Below are 14,739 nucleotides of genomic sequence, written 5' to 3'. Positions count from 1 at the left end.
CCTTCCTGTTATTTTTTTAAAAAATTTATTTATTTACTTGTCTTGCAGCACATCTTAGTTGTGGCACGCGGGGTCCTTTTTTTGCGGCATGAAGGCTCTCTAGTTGTGGTGTGCAGGCTTAGTTGCCCCTTGGCATGTGGGATTTTAGTTTCCCAGCCATGGATCAAACCTGTATCCCCTGCATTAGAAGGCAGATTCTTAGCCACTGGACCACCAGGGAAGTCCCAGATTCCCCATCTGGGGATATTAGGAGGACAGCAGTCACATTGGACAAGGGGCTCACTCTACTTCAACGAGTTAAGGTGAGTAAAGGTGACCTCACCTTAACTAATTACCTTGGCAACAACTCCACTTCCAAATCAGGTCACATTCTGAGGCACTGAGGATGGTATCTCATACCAAAAATAGTAACTGTGGTTTTTTTGGGGGGACGGGGACACAGTTTAACCTGAAACATCGGGGTTTTAAATTTTATTTGCATGGATGTCTACAAAGTGGTCCCATGATTTTAAACATTTCTTCTGCTCCAATGGTTAGTTTCTTTTGCTCCAATGGTTAATTTCTTCTTGTCATTTCTTATTTTGTATTTGATCTTTTCCCTTTTTTGTGTTCAAGTTAGTTAGTAGTTTGCCTATTTTGTTAATTTAAAAAAATCAGGGCTTTGATTTATTAATCTGCCACTGTTTTTCTGTTCTCTGACTCATTAATTTGAAATTTTATCTTCATTGTTTCGTTCCTTGAGCTTTCTTTTGGTTTAGTCTATGGCTTTTTTTTCTAGATATCTGAGCTGGGAATTCTGTTCCTTCTATCTTTCACGTTTATTGATAAAAGTGTTTGGAGTTATGAATTTCCCCCTTGATCACCACTTCAAATATATCCCCTGGAACCATAGATGTAGCATTTTCCCTATTGTTGTTTTTAAAATAAAGTATGCAATTTCAATGTGTATTTCTACTTTCATTTAAGAATTATTTGGTTCCAAAGAGAAAATGTCCAAGAGGAAGGGCCTTTTCCCCCCTCATGTTGTTGTTAAATTCCAGTTTTATATTATGAGCTGATTTTTTATTGTAATACCTCTACTTTATGGAGCTTACTGATGTTTTATGACCCCATCTAGGACCAATTTCTGTGACTGTTCCATGAGTGCCTGAGAAGGTTCTCCCTAGGCCTATGGTGTGTGTGTGTGTGTGTGTGTGTGTGTGTGTACGCATGTGCATTTATGTGTATTTGTGCATGTATGTGTTTATGCGTGTATGTATGTGTGTCTGCATGTGTGTGCAGGTATGTGCATGTGTGTATGCATGTGCATGTGTGCATGTATCTGTGTGTCTGTGTGCATGTGCATATGTGTATGTATGTGTAGATGTGTGTATGTGTGTGTTTGCGCGTGTATGTATGTGCGTGTGTGCCTGCGCATGTGTGTATGCATGTGTGTATGTGCACATATGTATGTATGTGCACATGTGCATGTGGGTCTGCATGTATGTGAATGTGTATGTGTGTGTCTCTGTGTGTGTGTGCGTATGTATGTGTGTATGTATGTGTGCGTGTGCATGTGTGTGTGTGTGTGGATGTAAGATCTGTCCATAGCCCTGCCCTGTTGGCCGGATGTGAAGCCGTCTGTCTCCTGTGACTGTGTGTGTCTCTGTGTGTATGTGTGTGTGTGCATGTGTATGTGCGTGTGTGTGTGCATGTTTGTGTGTGTGTGCATGTGAGGCCTGTCCATAGCCTTTCCCTGTTGGCCGGATGTGACACCTCTGTCTCCTGTGCAGGTGTGGCCCTCAGGCATCCCGCCCGGAGCACCTGTGAGGAGGGCAGTTTCCGGGTCCCCAGTGCAGAGCCGGGGGCGGCTGTGTCTGAGCCACGGCCATCCCCCCGCCCGCCCACCGGGTGTCGTCAGAGCTCCCCACGTGGCCCCTGATGCCCAGCTTCACCCCCAGGCGCCAGGGGTGGGTGGAGTCGCCTGGGTGTGTCTCCTGGTTAGAGTCACGCCTTCTTTCCTTGTCCCCGTGTCTGTCTGGCCCTGCGAGGATGCGGTGAAGTCGAGTTCTCCTTGTGTCTCTACGACTCCTTGAATTCCTGAGATTTTCCCTCAGGCAGCTGGCTGCTGTGTCCTTTTCTGCCTGACTGTTCCGTTTTGTCTGGAATTGCGTCTTCTTGCATTAAAGGCCTTCCCTGTCCTGTTTGATGCTTTCTGTCTGACGTTCGCTATGTCCACCTCTTTCCTTGCAGCTTCTGTGTCTGTTACACCTTTTTAGGTGGGTCCCTCCTGTGGTGTGGTGAGCAGGCTGTTGCTTGTGAGCCAAATTGAATATTTTTCTTTTAACGGACGCACCGAACCTGTCAACGCTTATTAATGTGGCCTGCGTGTTTGGTGTTAGCTGTCGCATTTTATGATTATGTGCATGTCATAATGTTTGCTCTCTGGCGTGCGTTCTTTGCTCTTTTTGTTGCTGTTTTGTGTGGCTTTGTATTTGTATTGTCACGGTGACCGCTGGGCTCCTACTTTCTAAGTGCCATAGTGTCCTGTTTTCTTATTTACATCCTCACTGTTGGTTTGTCAGTTTCTGGTGATGACTCCCGCCCCCCTGCTGTCTGTGCAACACAGACGGACACATTCTCTTTTTCTTTCTCTCCTCCTGCGAAGGCCTGCTTCCAAGCGTGGCCTTATCCTTATCATGACACACACATAATATTACTGAATTAGTCTTCCTCCCTCCTCCCCTCCACCACATTGGTCCAGTTGAAGTCTTCTGAGTCATCCTTTGGGTTGGATCAAGTTAATCATCTGGAAGTTTCCTCAAGAAGGGCTCCTGGTTCAGAATTTCTTAAGTTCTAATATGTTTGAAACCGTTTGCTATGGCCTTGATACTTGAAGGATGCCTTGACTGGATATGGATACACTTTTGTATCTAAACTTATCTATCTCATCCTGAGCTTAAGTAAGCATGGGATCCTGGATGGCTAAGCATGAGATCTCTGGGTTTGAGGAAGGCCTTGGTCTCACTTGCAGAATATCTCCACATCTGTTCCCTGTGACGAGTCCCCACCCAGGGCAGCAGGCGAGGGTAGGATGGACCCTGTCATGCAGGAGGAGCTTTGCCCATTGGAGAGGGACCCAAAATTATGATTCTTGTGGCTCATATATGAGCCACTATACAGATTACTCCCTCCCCAGCCCGGCGTTCACCTCCCCAGGAGCCCAGGAGAAGAAGCTTCTCTTTCTAATGCAGAGAACAGAAGGGACGGTCCCTCATTTGTCACCTTGGGGATGTAATGGGATAGCTCTCAGTTTTATCCCATTTTGAAATCTAAAGACGCGGCAAAGGGAGATAGACCTGGGATCCTCTTTCCTAGGTATGTCACTGTCTGAAACTTCAAGGCTGGTCTGCCCCCCAGGCAACCTGTAACCCAAGTCACCAGCACTTCCGGCTCAGAAATCCACAGCATTGCAGAAACAGGAAGTGTTTTCTCTGCATGTGCAGACTCTTTGGTTCAGACTTTCACTGGTGTTTTGGGAATATTGCCTCACTGCTGCTTTGCTGTTATTTTTGATGCCAGCAGAGTTCTTTTGCTCTTGTGAGTTGTCTTGGGTTCTTCTTGGAACTGTAGGTGTTTCTCCAGGAAGTGTCTCAGAGTCAATCATTGCAGGCCAATCCTCCGTGATATCCACGGGAATGGACTCTCACTCTACGGACTCTGGTCTCTACTTCTGGACCATTTTCTTGGGCTGTGGTTGTGAATATTGTTCCTGCCGGTCTCCCTCCTTAGAGGCTGCACTTACGCCTTGGAATTCCTTCTTTGCTGGTGTTTCTCACTCGCCTCTTTCTCGCCGGCCTCCTTTTCTCGTCTGATCTCCACCAACCTTTTCACTTCTCCCCACTTTTGTCCATTTGTGTTTTTAGACTTTAAATTTCTGACTCAAGATGGTTTCCATATCCCCAAATGCTTTTTTGAGCATATTGGTGGCTCTCGTAGTAAAGAAGCTGCCTGCCAATACAGGAGAAGTAAGGACTGGGGTTTGGTCTCTGGGTCGGAAAGATCCCCTGGAGGAGGAAACGGCAACCTACTCCAGTATTCTGGCCTGGAGAATCCCACGGACAGAGGAGCCTGGCAGGCTACAGTCCGTGGGGTTGCAAAGAGTTGGACACAACTGAGCGACTAGACATGCACGTGATTCAGTTTGGAGCGTTGCCTCACAGTATTTTAATGCTTCATGTTTTTACCTAAGAAGTTTTTCTTTTTTTTTTTTTTTAATTAGCCAAATTGTGTCAGTGTTTATGGTCTGATTTTTGTAGTAAGGTGGCTCAGATGGTAAAGAATCTGCCTACAATGCAGGAGACCTGTGTTCGATCCCTGGGTCTGGAAGATCTGCTGGAGAAGGAAATGGCTACCCACTTCAGTATCCTTGACCAGAGAATCCCATGGACAGAGGAGCCTGGCGGGCTACAGTCCATGGGGTCACAAAGAGTCGGACATGACTGAGCAACTTCATTTGCACTTCCACGTCAGAATAGAGGTAATTTTGACCTGTTCATTTTGTGGATTTGGAGGAAGACTGCTGACAGGATTGCTGGTTCTAGCCCCTCTTCCATCTGTGCAGCAAAGAGCAAAGTCCGGGTTCCTTAATAGATTTATTTCTGGTGGTGGTGGGAGTGGGACAGGCAGGGTGTCCTCTGGACTTTGGTTCAGCCTTTCTAGGGGGACCTGGAAGCTCCGTGTTGTACTCCTTTCTGCCTTTGCCACGTGACTCCTACAGGGCAGGTCTTCCTTCTGTTTTGCTTCTCCTGACGTGTTGCTTCTCAAAGATCCCACTTTACACGGTGTCTCTGCGGTCGGCGCCCTGACGTGTAGGATGTGTGTCGCTGTGCACGCACGTGGGGCCGCCCGGCTGCCCTGTTTCTGGTGGTTCTGGTTCTGCGCTGACTGCTTGGCCAGCCGCCATCTGCAGCCCCCTCCCCAGTCATCCTGGACGGCTCTCACTCACTGCAGAGCAGGGGAAGACTGCCTGCTGGCGTCTCTTGCTTTTTCTCCTTTTCTTTCTGCACTTGCAGTTGTTTTGAAGTCGGGGCTGTCTGGTCTTCTAGTCGTGCTGAGGGCGCGGCTTCCGAGCGGTTGTGTTTCTTCTCGTTCTTCGTTGTTTCTGGCAGCTCTTCAGGGGATGTAGACCCAGGCTGCTTCCATCCTCTTTGGTTCCCCAAATCCTGTTAGGGGAGCTTCAGAGCACATTTCTTATGCGAGTGATTTAAAGATCCCGTTCATGTGTTTAAGACTCAGTGGGTTTTATTTTCTAATGATTCATCTTGTTTGAAAATTTCTTTCTGCTGACTTGTGGGCCTTCTCTTATTGGTTTTCAGAAGGTCTTTACGTACTGGGAGTAGTGTGACGTGTCTGCATGACTTACCCAGTTTCCTAGATTTCCTGTTGATTTTGCTGATGGAGAGATGTTGGCAGTGCAGGGTGAGAGGCGAGCGAAAGTTTGGTTCGGCCTTTCTAAGGGGACCTGGAGTCTCCGTGTTGCACTCCTTTCTGCCTTTGCCACGTAACTTCCTTCCATACGTGCAGGGCGAAAGTCTCCTCGACGTTCACTTGGGGATAGGAGGTGTGAGAGCAGGCCCTGCATGTATGGAAGGAAGGAGTCAGGATTCAGAGAAGAGGATATCGGAGCAGAGGTGCTGAGGAGGAAGGAGGAAGAAGGCGGCAGAGAGGGTCCCAGGACTGCGGAGGAAGAAGATAGAGTGTGCGGTGGGGGTCCGGCTGGGCTGGTGACAAATGGGGATGTGAGGGCATTATCTGCACAGCCTTGCAGAGTGGGAGACCATTTGCATAAATATTGTTTGCAAAAAGCAATTAACGGTTCATTTACATGCAGCGAACTAGCAATTTGCACTTTTTTTTTCAGGAACAATTTCTTTGCCTCTGTGCACAAATTTGATGCACTGCAATTGGCCTTTGATCGTAGGGCATGGCAGTTTTTTATGTTTGGCTCTTCTCTTGGTTTCCTGGGCTATAAACATTTTCTTTTAAAAAAGGAAGTGCCAAATAAAGGGCGGAAGTTCTCCAAACATGTGCTCCCTGCACTGGTCTCTTTACCCTCTCCTGCGCCGCCGCCGTCTCATCCCCCCAACCCCCAGATGTTCTGCAACTGGAGACTGTTTCCATGTTCTGTCTGTGGCCGCAGCCTTTTCACAATGGTGAGCGGGGACATCTGCTCTGTGGGTGGCAGACAAAGCCAGCCCTGGGTGTGGGACAACCTAGACATCAAACAAGCTTTGCTCAGGGCACGGACGGGGCCCTCGGTTCCATAAAGTCTCCCCCCCGCCCGCCACCCCCCGGTGCAAGCCGTTTCCTCGATCTCTTGTAGCACGGATGCTTGTGTGTAACGAGGCTTTCTCACCGGGCAGTGATTGGCTTCTCTTGTACCCTGCTCACCGCCCCCCGACCTGGGGTCAAGCTCAGTGATCAAGGGTCTGCCTAAACTAGGATCAGTGACAGTGGGATCTTGGTTCAAAGGGACAGGGCATGTCCTGGTATCTGGTGGTTCTGGGAGGGGTATGCAGCACTCACGCCCGGTCTGGACCCAATCACCTCAGCTGGGCATGATCTGCCCTTCCACTCTTACCAGAGACTGAAGGTAAGTCTCAGCCTTTAGCCTTCCTTTTGTAAAAGAGAAAAAAATTACCCCGAACACGTTTAGATATGGCAAGGAAGACTTTATTCAAGACTATTGCAATAGGAGAGAGAGACTGGGCTCAACTCTGAAAACACAGGGTCTGGTGGGCAGGGTGAGGGGACGGATGGAAAGTGACCCAGAGGGACGTGGGGCGTATCCCAGGTGGGAGAGGCGGGGCTCGGCTGGGGGTCAGGAGTTGGGGATTCTGTTTATTTGTTTACTTGGCTGTTGTTTAGTCGCTATGCGTGTCCAACTCTTTCAATGCCGTGGACTGCAGCCTGCCAGGCTTCCCTGTCCCTCACCATCTCCCAGAGTGTGCTCAGATTCATGCCCATTGAGTCTGGCTGTGCCGGGTCCTAGTTCCCTGACCAGGCGTGGGACCTGGGCCCCCTGCATTGGGAGTGCGAAGTCTTAGCCACTGGACCACCAGGGAAGTCCCGGGGGTGGGGGATTCTTGATCAACTGGACTCAGCAGGCCAAGGACAAGGCCTGTCTCTAAAGAGTGTTCAGAAGAGACTGAGGTTTCGTCATGAGAGGGCCTTGTCACCCCCAAGGATGTGGCAGGCAAAACATCAGGGGCCTCATGGGGAGAAGCCACAGCTAAGGTGAGCTCACGGTCACATATCACCCAGTTTCCAAGGGATGTGCGCCTTTGTGAGAACAAAAGGCAGCAGAGTCAGTGGAGCCGTCAGAGAGGATCTGAAACGCAGGACTGGAGTCCTGAGAAGGGAGACAGAGGGTGTGTCGGAGAAACCGAGAGGCCTGGGATTTAAACAGTCATTAGGAACAAGCCAACATGTGTCTGTGGCTGGGTTGCATGACGCCCGGAGATGCTTCGGGGAGGCAGTGGGCTGGGATGGGGACCTGAAGGTTCTACCACGATGGAGGTGAAGGGACAGTCGGGACACAAGACGAGCTGAGATGGGCCTGCAGGTCTGAACGCCCCGGCACCCACCTTCTGGGGTTCTAGACAACTGGGGGGGTAAACTGAGCTCGCCGGAAGAGACCACGAGGTGCTGAGCAGGATCAGTGCAAACAGCTCCCCCCACCCCCCACACACCAAACTTGCTTCTGGACGCATTCAAGTGCAAAGTGATGATACACAGAAAATCCTAAAGGCTTCCAAGTTGGGTGAGGAGGCGGCAGGGGATGTTACTGACAAAGAGCAGGGATGACATTGACACCTGTCTTCTCCACGTTGGAAGTGACAAGACAGAAAAGTCTTCCCTGTTCTCGGAGGAAATGCCTGGATAGTCCATTGTTTATGTGGAAGAAAGACATTTGGCTCCCATCACCCATCGTTCTGAAAGAGCTGCTGGAGAAGTGTTTCAGCAGGAAGAAAGGGAAGGCAGGTGCTGCCGGCGATGGTTGTTGTTTTACTGTTAGAATCCCGCTCAGAGCTGCACCCAGATGACCTAATTTGATCCTCACGGTGAGGCTGTGGGTCAGGGGGCTGCTGTTCACGTTTCACAGGGGAGGATGAAGATGCAAAAAAAAAAAAAAAAAGAAAAAAGGTAGCACATTGTGAAGTTCAAATCAATAGGTATCACCTGTAAAAATGTTAACACTCTGAAGCTAAAATTCCCTGTGGGGTCAACAGGGGAGGCTTGGGGGAGACGTGAGACATGGAGAGAAATAAACTTACACTGCAAGCCTTGCCTTGTTCTGAGGGTATCTAAGCCCAGATCACTGCCAGAAAATGGTAAGTTTAAGTCTACAGGCAGTCAAGAGAAGATTGAAAATAGAATGTAAATATTTCAAAGCCAGCTAAGGAAAAAATGGAATAAGAAAAACTTTTTTCTGTAAAATAAGGTAAGAAAGGGGAAAACAAATAAAATAGAAAATATAAAGTAAGGCTTTATTCTATCACAAATCACAATAAATGTCAATGGGTTAAGTAAATGTGTTAAAAGATTAGGACTTTCAAATGGAATTAAAACAAATAACAAAAAAGGCTGAAAAAAAAAACCCTATCAAAAATACCAAAAAATTTAAGTAATGCAGTATTTATATCATGGAAAATAAAATTCAGGGCAAAATATTTAAGAGGGACAAAGGAGGGTATTTCTAATTGGCAAATAGAAAAGCTCACAAAGAATACAGGAAAGCCATAAGCTGCAATACAATGAGACATACACAAAGCAAAAAGGAATCTGTAAATCCAGAATCCTGGTGGGAGGCCTTCCCCTCCAGCTGTGTGTCCAGCTTCCCTCCACCAGCCCCCCCCAACCCTGTTCCCCCAGGCCAGAGGAGGTGGTGAGGCCTGACGGGGGCGTTCCTTCCAGAGTCTTCCATCTGTGACTCTCCGACTCTGAAGAGCTGGCAGTGCGCCTTGACCCCTGTGTGTCCCCGGCTCTCTCCCTCAGGCCCCTCCCAGGTCTGGATACTTCTGGGCCCTCCTCGGGTCAGCCTCGTCCTCTGGTCAGCGAGGTGATGCCCTGGGGAGCTGCGGTATCTGCATTACAGAGTCAGAAGTTGGTCCCCATCCTCCAGGTCTGGGGCCCGGGACGGGGAGCCGGTGCTTGACTCGGGGCCAGTATGGAGCAGGTGCCCAGGCACGGTCCATGGAGAAGAGCTCATGGATGTCCTCCTGAGAACAGCCCTGGGTCGTGGCCCTGTCCCCGCACACGCCTGGCCTGCGGTGGGGAGATATTAGCCCAACCTGTAGATGAAGAAGCAAAGGTTCAGAGAGGCAAGGTTTGCAGCCGATTGGCCACAGGCCTGGGAGGAGGCCAGGAGGAGGCCTAGCGCTGCTCCTCCACTCCGCTCTGCGGACACAGCCCTGCCTCGAGGACGCTGGGGGAGCTGCCAGCCGCCCTCAGGCCCCGAAAGCAGCCTCCGCATCTGACTCTGGGGTGACTGCCGTGAAGTCACACAGTGCTCCTTCAGACCCCAGCGGCATCAGGTACCCGTGGGCCAGAGGGGACGGACGGATGTGGGCCTGGGCCGCCAGCAGGCTCCGCGCCCCCCGAGGCGACGGCGGGCTGGCCTGCCGCCTCCTGCTCCGGGCGCACCCGTCTCACCTGTGCGTCAGATAAACAGCCAGACTCCGCACGTGCAGAACGCACAGCACCGCACACGTTACTTTGCAATTTGCTTTTCGGATTTCGCTCTGTGCTGGTTCATCCTTCCCGCCGAAGCCCGGAGCCCTGGCTCCTTCCGTCTCGTGTGTGTATTTTTCCATCGAGGAGGCACAGGCGTGTATTCAGCCTGGCCCTCGTTAGTAAACATTCTGCTTGTTTCTGCGTTTGGGAGGCACAGAGCGTTGTGATAAACATTCATGGACATATGTCCTTACAGGAGGAAGATCCGGCGGCGGCGGGGTGGGGGGTGCGGAGGACGGAGCAGACAGAGCTTCTCAGATGTGCCCCAGCCCCCAGACCCAGCCGGTCTCCCTCCGCAGCCGGAACCCCGCTTCCCAGCCTGGACACACCCGCCCCCCGCCCCCACTACGGACCTTTTGCTTCGGAGTGATTTCCGTTTTAATTTGCGTCTCATCGCTGCCCGAGAGTGCAGGCAGCTTTCCATATCCAGGCTTGTGTTTCCACTTGCATGGACCCTCTGTTTATCCTTTATCTCCTCAGTCTGCGGGAGCTCTTTGCACAGGCGGGGAATTAAACCTTCGGATTACATGGGCTGTGCGTGTTTTCTGTTGCAAATGGAGAGACAGCTGTGCAAGCTACAGGCCCCGGTGTTTGTCTTCAGACTCAGTTCTCGTGTATTTTAAACACACAAATGTAACATTTCTCTATGTAATATGTAGTATACTCATGTAATAGGCTTCCTTGCGGCTCAGATGGTAAACAATGCTTGCGATGCAGGAGACCTGGGTTCGATCCCTGGATCGGAAAGATCCCCTGGAGAAGGAAATAGCAACCCACTCCAGTATTCTGGCCTGGAGAATCCCATGGACAGAGGAGCCTGGTGGGCTACAGTCCACGGGGTCACAAAGAGTCAGACACGACTGGGGCGACTAACACACACACATTCACACAGACACACACAGACACAGACACACACAGACACACACACACAGACACAGACACACACAGACACACATACACACACACAGACACGCAGACACACAGATACACACAGACACACACACAGACACACACACAGACACACACAGACACACACACATACACAGACACACACACACAGATACACACAGACACACACAGACACACACAGACACAGACACACACACACAGACACACACACAGACACACACAGACACACACACACAGATACACACAGACACACAGACACACAGACACACACATACAGAAACACACACAGACACACACACAGACACAGACAGAGATACACACAGACACACAGACACACACACACATACACACAGACACACACACACACAGACACACACACAGATACACAGACACAGACACACACAGACACACACAGACACACACACAGACACAGACACACACACAGATACACACAGATACACAGACACAGACACACACAGACACACACAGACACACACAGACACACAGACACACACACAGACACACAGACACACACACAGACACACAGATACACACACACAGACACACACACATACACACACAGACACACATACACACACACATACACACACAGACACACACAGACACAGACACACAGACACACACACAGATATACACACACATACACACAGATACACACACATACAGAGACACACATACACACAGACACACACACACAGACAGACACAGACACAGGTACACAGACACACACATACACACAGATACACAGACACACACAGACACACATACACACAGACACACAGACACACATACACACACATACACACATACACACAGACACACACATACACACAGATACACACACAGACACACACAGACACACACAGACACACATACACAGACAGACACACACACACACATACACACAGACACACACATACACACAGATACACACACAGACACACACAGACACACAGACACACATACACACAGACACACACAGACACACACATACACACACACACACATACACACAATGTAGTATTTTTAAATTGCTATGTGTTTTACTTTGCCATAGAGGATTTAACGTTTGTATAATGGTTGAATGTTCTCTTTTTGTTACTGGACTTCTGTCTTGGCTGAAAGTGTCACCCTTTCCTGGAATTATGCAAACAGTCTTACATTTTTTTCTTATTGGATGTTTCTTGTTTTGCTTTGCATTCTGGTCCTTTAAAACATACTGAGCTTATTTTTGTGTTGGGATGAGGCTAGGGTTACGTGTACTTTCCTTCACACGTCTGATCGGCTGTGCCAACATCTCTGTGCAGTGAGCGCCGCCCCCTCCAGACGGATGGGCCACTTTTTCCTCTGCCAGCTTCCCGTGCACTTGAACTGTGTCTGGCCCCTCTGGCCCGTTGCCCTGTGTTGTTCTATACCTGCTTCATGGCAATACTTAACACTTTGCATACGTTCTGACAATCACGGAAAATCCGTTCTTTATAACTAAACTTTAAAGTAAAAAACTAGGAATTGGGTTGGAGTGGCAACACCCCTGCAGGTTTCTCTGGGAAGGACTGGCCTTCAGTGGCGGGGAGATGGTCACCCAGAAGTGTGGTATTTCCCTCTGGGCCACCAGCCTCGCTTTCTGTCCTTCAGCAGCGTGGATGTCCCTTCGTCTCGGCCACGTGCCCCCTCCAGTCTCCTCGTGGTCAGGGACTTTGTGGCCGGGGTTCCATTCCCAGTGGTCGGCTGGTTCCCGGGGTCCTGGGATGGGCCACACGGAGGCCCCGCAGGACCGAGGTGTCCGCTCGCTCACCTGCTTGTGACCACCAGCCACCTCCCTGCAGGCCACTCTGGGGGCAGCTGAAGTTGGGGGGCAAGCTCCTGCAGTGCCTCCTGGGGGGGTGTCCATGTCCAGTGACCGGCCAGTCTGGGGGTGAAAGGTCCAGTCCCAGCTCCAGTTTGGGACCCTTCTGGGGGGCTGCTATGGTGGGGTCAGCTGGCTCTCGTTGCCTCTGAGTTGCTGAGCGACTTCAGGTCTCGTCCTGCTGCCCCTGGTCACTCACAGCTCTTTTCCAGGAGGCCCCTCCCCTGCTCCACAAAGCACAAAGCCCCAAGTCTGTTTCCCGTGTGGTCCCTGGAGTCAGTTGCAGACACAGCATGGAGGTGGGACCGGCGACCTTGGCGCTGATGCTGGTGGCGAAGTCATGCTGGGGACGCTGCGGCCCCGGCGCCCGGGGTGTGACCCCGGGGTGGGGGGTGCCGTGGTTGTTGCGCCCCACGCTGGCACCTGGTGGCAGCAACACAATCACAACGCCGCGGGATCAGACAGCTGGTGCCGCTGCTGGAGAAGGCTGCCCGGCAGCTGAGCCACCTGAGGTCCGGTTGAAGGCCAGTGTGAGAGTCCATGATGAGGGCGGAAACAGTGGGGGACCAGACCCAGGGCTTGGCTTCAAGGAGGCGGGGTTCTCGACCTCGGCAGGCCTGCCCCGCGGCGGCGCCCGAGCCCCCTGGCGGAGCTGCTTCAGAAGCTGGGCTCAGTCCACCGGCTTCCCTGAGCACTACCCTCTCCCTGCGCCTGGCGAGGGGTCACCTCCGCCCGGGACAGCAGCTCCCCAGGACTGGTCAGTACTGGTGGACAGGGGAGGCCCTGGGCCCCAGGGGCAGCTGAGGCCAGCCTGGGAGCTCAGCCCCATCCTGGTCTGTCCTGACCTTCCCCCCTGTGGGTCCCCGAGCCCTTCCCCGACCCCCAGAGTCTGCTTCCCAGGGAGCCTCCTGGGACAAACACTCAGGAGTCCCGGCTCCCACCGTTCTCTTGAGCCCCCGGGCCCACGGAGGATGACAGTGGACTTGTGCAAATGCAACCACATAGAAATCTGAACCACGGCCCCGCCTGGATGTGGCGTCTCTGCTGGAGCAGAGTAATGGGCCCGCAGCACCGGGCACCCGGCCACTCGTGTGGCCGATACGCTCCTTTCTACCTGAGGCGACAGCTTGCATTTGTGTGGGAGGAAACACAGGGCTCACTACAGTCTTGCCCCAGGGCTGCATTAACTCTCCTGTCTTCTGTCATTGCATCGCCGAAGGGCCTGAACCATCTGGACAGACTTCACACTCTCCCGAGGTCCCCCGTGACCGTGATCATCCGATGGAAGGAGCTCGCAGGGGCGGGCGTGCGAGGCCTTGGGGAGACGCCGGAGCCATGCAGGACTTAGGGCCCGCCGCTCTGGCGTGCGTGTAGGGTCCCGTGGTCTACGGCATGCCAGGGCGCCCTCTGTGATGCCAGAGCAGACCGCCCGGCCCAGCGCCTGCCGCCGCTGAGGAGGAGGAAGGACCAGGCTCAGAGGCCTCTTTGGGCGTGAAGCTCACATGTGGGGGCCCTGCTCCAACTCATTTACTGAGTCCTGTGGAAGGAAGGCTGAGGCTTTGGCTGTTCCCGGAGCAGGAGAGATCCTACAGAAATTCGAAGCTGGGATGTGGGCAGCCCAGTGCTCGGGCCATACTAACGGGCCGGTCTTGTGCCTATGGAGTTAGAGGTATTTATGTGGGAACGGATGCTATGCGGAGTTTATAAGCCCAGCAGGATCACCAGTGCAGACCCTCAGGTTTTGCAGCAAGGCAGAAGGGACCACCATTTATGCAATAGCTCCGGACCAGCCACTGGCCCTGGTGGAGACAGAAGGCCTGACATGGGGCCTCAGCTGACCACACGGCCAGGCCTGCCCCGCACGGGCTGCCTCACAAGGTCGTGCCCTCCAGCGGCAGTCCGCCTGAACACGGAAGTAGCTCACTTCAATCGAGGGGTCGTGGTGAAAGTCACAGGTGAGCTGCAGGGGCGGGGTTCCATTGGCATCTACCTGGAAAAACTCAGGAGAGGAGGGTGTGTGGGCCAGACGCGCTCTGCCCGTGAGTCTGGGCCTGGCGGAGAGAGAAGGGAAAGCTCTGCAGCAGGTAGAGCTTTCAAGAAGCCCAGGGTCGCTGTGCTGTCTGTGGGTCGGGGCTGCTCAGGGTGTGGACTACGGCGCATGCCATGGTCTGGGGCGCACACCTGCT

At 52.0% G+C, this 14,739-nt stretch overlaps 1 long non-coding RNA gene across 1 annotated transcript; it reads left to right on the top strand.

Annotated features, from left to right (window-relative positions):
• Positions 1 to 6,100: 6,100 nt before the first annotated feature.
• LOC122706790 lies at positions 6,101 to 10,305 on the top strand. The gene is made up of 2 exons (XR_006344466.1): positions 6,101 to 6,194; positions 9,974 to 10,305. It is a non-coding gene; the product is annotated as an uncharacterized LOC122706790 (long non-coding RNA).
• The last annotated feature ends 4,434 nt before the right edge of the window (positions 10,306 to 14,739 follow it).

This window comes from Cervus elaphus, chromosome 13 (assembly GCF_910594005.1).
Source record: "Cervus elaphus chromosome 13, mCerEla1.1, whole genome shotgun sequence".
NCBI classification, from domain to species: domain Eukaryota; kingdom Metazoa; phylum Chordata; class Mammalia; order Artiodactyla; family Cervidae; genus Cervus; species Cervus elaphus.
The sequence above is the reverse complement of the archived record's forward strand: the minus strand, read 5'-3'. Positions and strand labels throughout refer to the sequence as shown.